We start from the raw sequence: 7,855 nt of genomic DNA, 5'->3' as shown, positions 1-7,855 counted from the left end.
TGGACAGTGTTGCCCCAGGGCATGAAGAACAGTCCTACAATTTGCCAGCTGTTTGTTGGTGCAGCCTTGGAGCCTATTCGGCGACGCTGGGCGCATGCGATTATATATCATTATATGGATGATATTTTGATCGCTCAACCTGATCAGTTTACTCAGGAGCAGGAACAGCTTTTGCAGAACATTCTTAGTAACCATGGTTTGCAAATTGCCAAGGAGAAAATTCAACGAGAGTCTCCTTGGAGATACCTTGGTTGGCAAATTACTGAAGGGACAATAAGACCGCAAAAGTTGTCAGTGCGGGTACAGCTAAAGACTTTAAATGATGTTCAGAAGTTATTTGGAGATTTACAGTGGCTGCGTCCAATTATAGGCTTTCCCGCGGCTGACTTAAATATTCTGAGACCATTATTGAAAGGGTCAGATCCCGCTGCTCCTTTATGCATAACACCTGTGCAGCAACAAGCTGTGGAGAAACTGTTGTCTCAGATAGTGAATAAAAGTGTCCAGCGAAGATTACCTACACTGCCCTTGGATTTGACAATTTTTATGAACGATCAGGAACTGATAGGAGCCATTACTCAAGGAGAGCCTAGTCCGCAACCTAGAGTACTAGAATGGTTGTTCCCTCGACTACAGCCTCGCACTACATTGGAAACCCGCCTTGAAGGGTTAGCAGATTTAATTAAGAAAGGACGGTTGCGTGTGCGTACAATCGCAGGCACAGATCCTGATCGAATCTATCTGCCAATCAAAAAGGAGATGTTGGACTGGTATTTATTGCATTCACCTGAACTGTCTGAAAGCTTGTTGTCATTTGCCAACTCCATGGTAAAGTCCTTGACCTCTCCCGTGAGCATTATTACAAATTCAACATGGCTAGAAATGCCAAAGCTCTCATTGAAACCGCTAAATGATGCTGTAACAGTTTTTACAGATGCAGGAAAACGGACCCGAAAAGCAGCAGCAGTATGGAAAAATCAGACGCAGTGGCAATCACATGTGATGGCAGCCACGCCTGAAGATTCCTTACAGACCCTCGAACTCCTGGCTGTGGTATGGTCGCTCCTGAATTGGGTACACCATCCTATTAACATAGTCTCGGACTCAATCTATGTGGTAGGAGTTGTTCAAAGAATCGAGGGAGCGCGCATAAGAGACATTTCTAATCAGCGCTTGTTTTCCTTATTATGTACTTTGAAGCGAGCCATTTCCACTCGCACTGCCCAATATTGTGCCTTGCACATTAGGAGCCATCGGACTACTTTGGGTCTAGGCGAAGGCAATGCGATTGCTGATCAACTAGTATCGCCCGCACTCTCTGTAGACCCATTTCAGCTGGCTCGGCAGACTCATGCTATGCATCATCAAAATGCGAAGGGTTTAAAACGGCAGTTTGATATTTCATTGACCGACGCACGAGCTATTGTTCGCGCATGCCCTCAGTGTTCAAACCATGGCCCAGGATTAGGTATAAGCGTGAATCCTAGAGGACTTGGTCCGCTTGAAATCTGGCAAATGGATGTTACTCATGTTCGTAATCTAGGCAGATATCATTACCTGCATGTGTCAATTGATACCTACAGTAAGGTTTTGTGGGCAACCGCTCAAAACGGAGAACGAGCAGTTCATGTTATTCGTCATCTCACCGCATGTTTTGCAATTATGGGAGTTCCACAGAGTATTAAAACAGATAATGCCCCAGCTTACGCAGGAGTCAAAGTTCAACAATTTCTACAAAAGTGGGGAGTTAAGCATATCTTCGGCATTCCACATTCTCCAACTGGTCAAGCTATTATAGAAAGAGCGCATCGTACCCTAAAAATGTATCTCGATAAATTTGACCATCCAGATCCCAGTCAAAAATTACATCATGCTCTTTTTACATTGAATCATTTATGTGTTTTAGAAGGAGAATCGGTCCCACCTATCATCAAACACCAGCAGGGAATTGAGGACACTCCTTCTCCTGTTCAGAAATCTGCAATGCGTGTAAAATATCGGGATCCGAAAACTGGAGTTTGGTGTGATCCAGCCCCGGTATTATTTATGGGTAGAGGATACATGTGTGTGCTTACTCCCACAGGTCCACTATGGGTCCCTACGAAGTGGACACGAGCTGCTATGGAACATCCTGACACTCCTGCTGATTCTCCCGGTAGCAGTGACCAGGCAACCACCGCTATTGACATCTAGTTCAAATGTCTGGGTAACATGGGCAAACCTTACACACAATCCAGATTTCTGTCTTAGCTTACAATCAGCTGGAGAGCCCTTTCGTACCTGTTTAATTGGGTGGCCAGGGTACGAGACTCGGGAATTCAAGGCATATGTCAGAAATGTTTCTGCCTGTAATTATTCAGAGCCTGCAACCCAAAGTGCATGTTTAATCCGTAGCCTCAATAGTTCTTTGCCATGGGACCCCCAGGAACTGGATTTACTGGGATCCCGCGCGGTTAATAATGTGAATGGAACTAATACCACTTGCTTGCTGTTTGGTCTAGGTAGTACCTTTGAAAAATTTGCGCACAATAATCCAAAACTACTAACCATTCATAGTCCTTATTTAGGTCAAGTTTGGACAAGTGTCTCTCCAAAAAATCGTGTTGCTTTTAATTGGCCTACTTATTGTGGAGGTAATTTTTCGAAGGGAAATGCTTATGGCTTACGTTATACATCTGAAGGAGGGACTAGGAGACAAGAGGTTTTAATAAATGATCAGTCAGCTAAAGCTTTACCACCAGGAATTTTCCTTATATGTGGCGATAGAGCCTGGGCAGGCCTCCCAAAGAACATAGTTGGGGGACCATGTTATCTTGGCAAATTAACCTTGTTTGCTCCTCGCAATCAGGAATGGCTGAATATCTCTAAAGCCTTGATCAGTAGCAACAGTCGTCGACATCGGAGAGCCGCTTCACTGCTGACAGCCGAGTGCTCGGACGAGATAAAACTATGGACAACAACAGCAAACGCCTTCGCTTCTTTCCTGGTTCCAGGTGTAGCAGCAGCCCACGCCTTAACCCAAATCGAGAGACTAGCTTGTTGGACTGTTAAGCAAAGTAATATTACATCACTGATTCTTGAAGAAATGTTGGAGGATATGAATAGCTTGAGACATGCTGTACTGCAAAATCGCGCTGCAATTGATTTCTTATTGCTAGCACAGGGGCATGGGTGTAAAGATTTTGAGGGTATGTGTTGCTTTAACCTATCTGATAATAGTCAATCTATTCATAATCAAATTCACTGGTTGCTCAATCACACACAACAGGTAATGAAAGACCACCACCCCATTGATGATTGGTTTCGGTCACTCTTTCCAGGACTCTCATCCTGGTTATACGGATGGCTTAAGGAAATTATAAAATGGATACTTATCATCATTGTAGCTATTATTGTGGCTCGCATAGTCGTCTCCTGCACGGTCCGACTAGCTACGCCACAAGCAAATCTTGCGGCGACAACTGATATCTTTCAAAATTGGCTAATGGAGCAAGGGGGTCACGACTATTTTACTTTAAAAGAAAAACAGGGGAAATGTTAGGGATGATACATTTTGGGACAGCATGGTCGCTTGAGCTCGCAGCATTCCTCCAGGGGAATGGTGCGTGCAGAGAGAAGAAGAACATGTACTTGATTTAGCAACCAGAACAAGATCAAGAAAAGTAAAATGTTATACCGCGTAGGTCTTAGTGTACTTAAGTGATAATGTGTAACTAATCAAAGTTTTGTGTGGAATGCATTATGTAATCTAAAACTAACCAATCAGAAAGCACACATCACGAGTGGTGTGCATGATCTTTGTAAGAAAATACTATATAATAGGTACCAATTTAATAATAAATTTGAAGCTTGCTCACATTGAGTATGTGTATGCTTCCCCACGTCACTCTGGGTTAACCTTGGCTAAACGCGGCAAACACCTTGGTTTGCAACACAGAAGCCTTTCAGAAGCTGTTGGCCATGGAGACTCATGGACATCTCCAGGGAGATGTGGAGAAGAAAATCACATCCCCTCCCGCTGAGTTGGGCTGGTCCCCTGGGACACAAGGAGCTCATACAAGCGGGCAGAGCTGCAGAGAAACAGCTGTGCCCGGGAGCAGCTCCTGTGCACCACGTATTAATGCTGGGGGCATGATCTGCAGGTGACAGGGAGAAGAGAGAAAGGAGAAGGAACTTACAGGATATGTGGGATGTGAGCAGGCTTTGAGCTCACTGGAGCAGCATTACTCACAGCCTTAAACACAGTAAGTCTCTCGCTGCAGGCAATGCAGCTGCTTTTCCTGGAGGGATCAGTAAATCGGGGATATCTCATGGCAGCTCAGGCTGCAATCGCTCTGTGTTTCTTTCTCATGGAAAAAGACCTGCTCCATCTGAGGGCTTCCCTGCTGCAACTTCAGAACACAGCCCTGAGTGCTGCGTGTCCCACGACGGCTGCAGGCTGTGCTGCTGGGGGTGCAGCCGGGTGCCCAGGGCTGTCGTGCAGAGCAGGGTCTCTGCTGTGCCCCAGGGGCTGTGCTGTGGCAGGGACTCTGCCGCCTGCCAGGCTCAGCACTCAGCCTGCCCGGGGAGCTGCCCAGGGTCCTGTGGGGAGACATGTGGGCAGGACAGGGGACTTCTGCTGCCACAGCTGCTGTCTGGGGCGGGGCATCACAGCTCCACTGCACCCCAGAATGTTTCCAAGGGTGTTTTGCAAGAGGAGAGACAAGACAGGAATTTTCCATTTGCTGTTCTTAGGGAAGGGGAAAGGGTTGGATTCAGGAATCTGAAAGGAGCTGGGAAATAGCAACACGTCTCCAAGAATCCTGCATTGCTCCTTTCTCAATCTGCCGTTCTGTGAACAGTCTCCTAAGATGCTTTCAGCCTTCCCTCTCCCTTGTCATTTACAGCAGACATGAACACGTGCGTACCCTGCCAACAGGACACTTTATCAAAGGCAAACCTAATTGCACAGAGTTTGGAATGAGAGCTCTGAGAGTAGACGGGGTAAAGGTATGGGATGTGGAAACTGACTGTCTCTGAGGATGGTCTTGATTTGTCATTATCTTCTGCACTCCTAACAGCAACTCCACGCCCAGGAACAGCAGAGCAGATGCCCAACAGCAGTTCCATCAGTGAGTTCCTCCTGCTGTTGTTGACAGACATGTGGCAGCTGCAGCTCCTGCACTTCTGGCTCTTCCTGGGCATCTACCTGGCTGCCCTCCTGGGCAACGGCCTCATCAGCACAGCCGTAGCCTGCGAGCAGCGCCTGCACACCCCCATGGACTTCTTCCTCCTCAACCTAGCCCTCCTCGACCTGGGCTGCATCTCCACCACTCTCCCCAAAGCCATGGCCAATGCCCTCTGGGACACCAGGGCCATCTCCTACGCAGGATGTTCTGCACAAATATTTTTCTTTTTGCTTTTGTTTTCAGCAGAGTATTCCCTTCTCACAGTCATGGCCTATGACCGCTTTGTTGCCATCTGCAAGCCCCTGCACTACAGGACCCTCCTGGGCAGCAGAGCTTGTGCCACCATGGCTGCAGCTGTCTGAGGCACTGGGTTTTTCTTTTCTCTGCTGCACACTGCCAATACATTTTCTATAGCACTTTGCCTGGGCAATGTTCTGGACCTTTTTTTTTTTTTTGTGTGTGTGTGTGTGTGAAATTCCACAGATCCTCAGGCTCTCATGCTCGCAATCAGACTACCTCAGGGAAACTGGATTTACTGTGGTAAGTGTTCTTGCCATATTTGGGTGCTTTGTATTCATAGTGCTGTCCTACGTGCACATTTTCAGGGCCGTGCTGAGGATGCCCTCTGAGCAAGGCCGGCAAAAAGCCTTCTCCATGTGCCTCCCTCACCTGGCCGTGGTTTCCCTGTTTGTGGGCACGGACTTCTTTGCCTACCTGAATCCCCCTTCCCTGTTCTCCCCATCCCTGAACCTGGTGGTGTCATTTTTGTACTCAGTAGCGCCTCCAACATTGAATCCCCTCATCTATAGCATGAGGAACCAGGAACTCAAGGATGCAGTGGGGAAAATGATGGCAAGGACACATTTCAGCAGGGATTAACTTCTCATCTTTCTCTACAACTGACTCACTGTTGTTCCTGTAGCAGGCTCATATTACGCATTTTCACCTTTAAAATGCTTATTTATTTCTATTAATTGATACTTTTTTTTCTGTTCATATATATGTGTGAGTGCACAATTAATATTATTGGTTATAATGTTCCTAAACATGTGTTTGGATTCTGTCTGCTTCTACTGAGGCATCACGCTGCTCTCTATCTCCTGAAGCCCGTATGAATTCTGGGTCAGTGCTGACTCTCACACAGCCTCTTTTCTTATCTCTGTATCTGTAGAGAAATGAGATGCCAGCAGGCATTGTGGTGATACAGGCTGGATTAGCAAAAGGGATGCGCGTTTTAGCCTACGGACCAATATATTAGTTCATCAAAAGGAATCCAATTGTGCTCATCCTGAAAATTTTTCTTGGGTTGCTCTGGTTTCGCTTAGGATGGCCAAGAATACTTCCATTTAATCTCTGTCGAAACCGGGTAGACGTCACCGCAGACCGCAAGCCTCCCCAGCAGCGCCCTCTTGACGCCTCCTCGGATCGCTCAGCTCTGTCGGAGTAGGGTAGACGTGGCCGAACATTGCACGACGACCCTGGGGCGCCCTCTAGGCGCCTCAGCTTAGCACGCTCAGCTCCGTCGAAACCGGGTAGACGTGGCCGAAGATCGCACGGCGCCTCGGTTGCCACCTCCGTCTTGGGCCGCCGCCGCTCGCGACGAGAGACCGAGTCGTCCGTAGCCGGGAAGACGTGTCCGGCGTTCCCTAGCGGCACCGGCATCGAGCAACGGACGCCACCGTTCGAGACGCGCGAGACGGCTGTTGTGTAGACCTGGCCGGCATTTCGAGACGCAATGTGCAGCGACCTCTTCCCGCCGCCATTAGGGAAGCGCGCGACGAAAGTAGCCGGATAGACGTGGCCGGCATTTTTAAAACACGCGCTGTGATTTCTCGCCACCGAGAAGCGCGTTTCTGCCCCCTGGCTGGGGGGCAGGGGCTATTGTGGCTGGTAGGTGTCACGCTCCAATATAAAGGAGGGAGACGAGGTTCTTTATATGTATATGTATACCTGATGGCGAGATTAAGACACAACGGGTCAAATGTTAGCCCAACCAGTTTATTACAAATACTAGTTGCTTAGGGATATGGGGAAGGGAAGGTGGGCAATAGAAAAGAGATGAAAAGCAAGGAGACTTGGCAGAAAGCAAGAGAGATATAATCACCACCATGGATCCAGCGAGGTTCATGGTAGGTCCGTTGATCTCAGGAACTTGTCTGGTCACCGCGGGGGATGGGAGATGGCAGCAAGCAGGCCTCAGGGTCCATCCTAAGTCTCTTTGGGAGTTCTCCTCAAAGATTTTTACTTTGGGAGTTCTTCTCCAAAGTTCATTTCTGAAAGTTCTTCTCCCTCCCAAAATCCTTAGTTCAGTGAAGGCCTTTTATCCCTCATTTCTCAGGCGTTTATTTGTGTGACATGTCTGGCCCTACAGATAAGCCAGCAGCGGATGTCACCTTCATTGCCATGCAGGAGCATTGTCTTTGTGGTGGTCAGCTTCTCCAAGCTGTACCCCCACGGAAAAGACTATTTGCACCTATTTCTGCTTATCTTTACAACCATAAGCAGAGACAATGGCACCATAACACCCATCCAGATAACCGGCAGTGATCAGTCAGAGTCTTGTCACCAGAAAAGGCCTTACGAAGCAAACTTTGAGACAAAGAAAAACAGTTTCTGTCTTTCACACCACCCGTGGCTCAAAGATTGCTTGAAACTGATGCGCAAACATCTGTCCAGGGTGGTGAGGG

The 7,855-nt window shown here is 47.8% G+C and overlaps 1 pseudogene; it reads left to right on the top strand.

The window, feature by feature from the left end:
- Positions 1–5,089: 5,089 nt before the first annotated feature.
- On the top strand, positions 5,090–6,879 carry LOC136055709 (olfactory receptor 14C36-like; annotated as a pseudogene).
- The last annotated feature ends 976 nt before the right edge of the window (positions 6,880–7,855 follow it).

The sequence above is a fragment of the Cyrtonyx montezumae genome, unplaced genomic scaffold (assembly GCF_038088225.1).
Source record: "Cyrtonyx montezumae isolate F1298 unplaced genomic scaffold, pur_monq_1.0 scaffold_46, whole genome shotgun sequence".
In the NCBI taxonomy this organism is placed as follows: Eukaryota; Metazoa; Chordata; class Aves; order Galliformes; family Odontophoridae; genus Cyrtonyx; species Cyrtonyx montezumae.
Note: the sequence above shows the minus strand (reverse complement) of the source record. Positions and strands in the feature narration are given on the sequence as shown.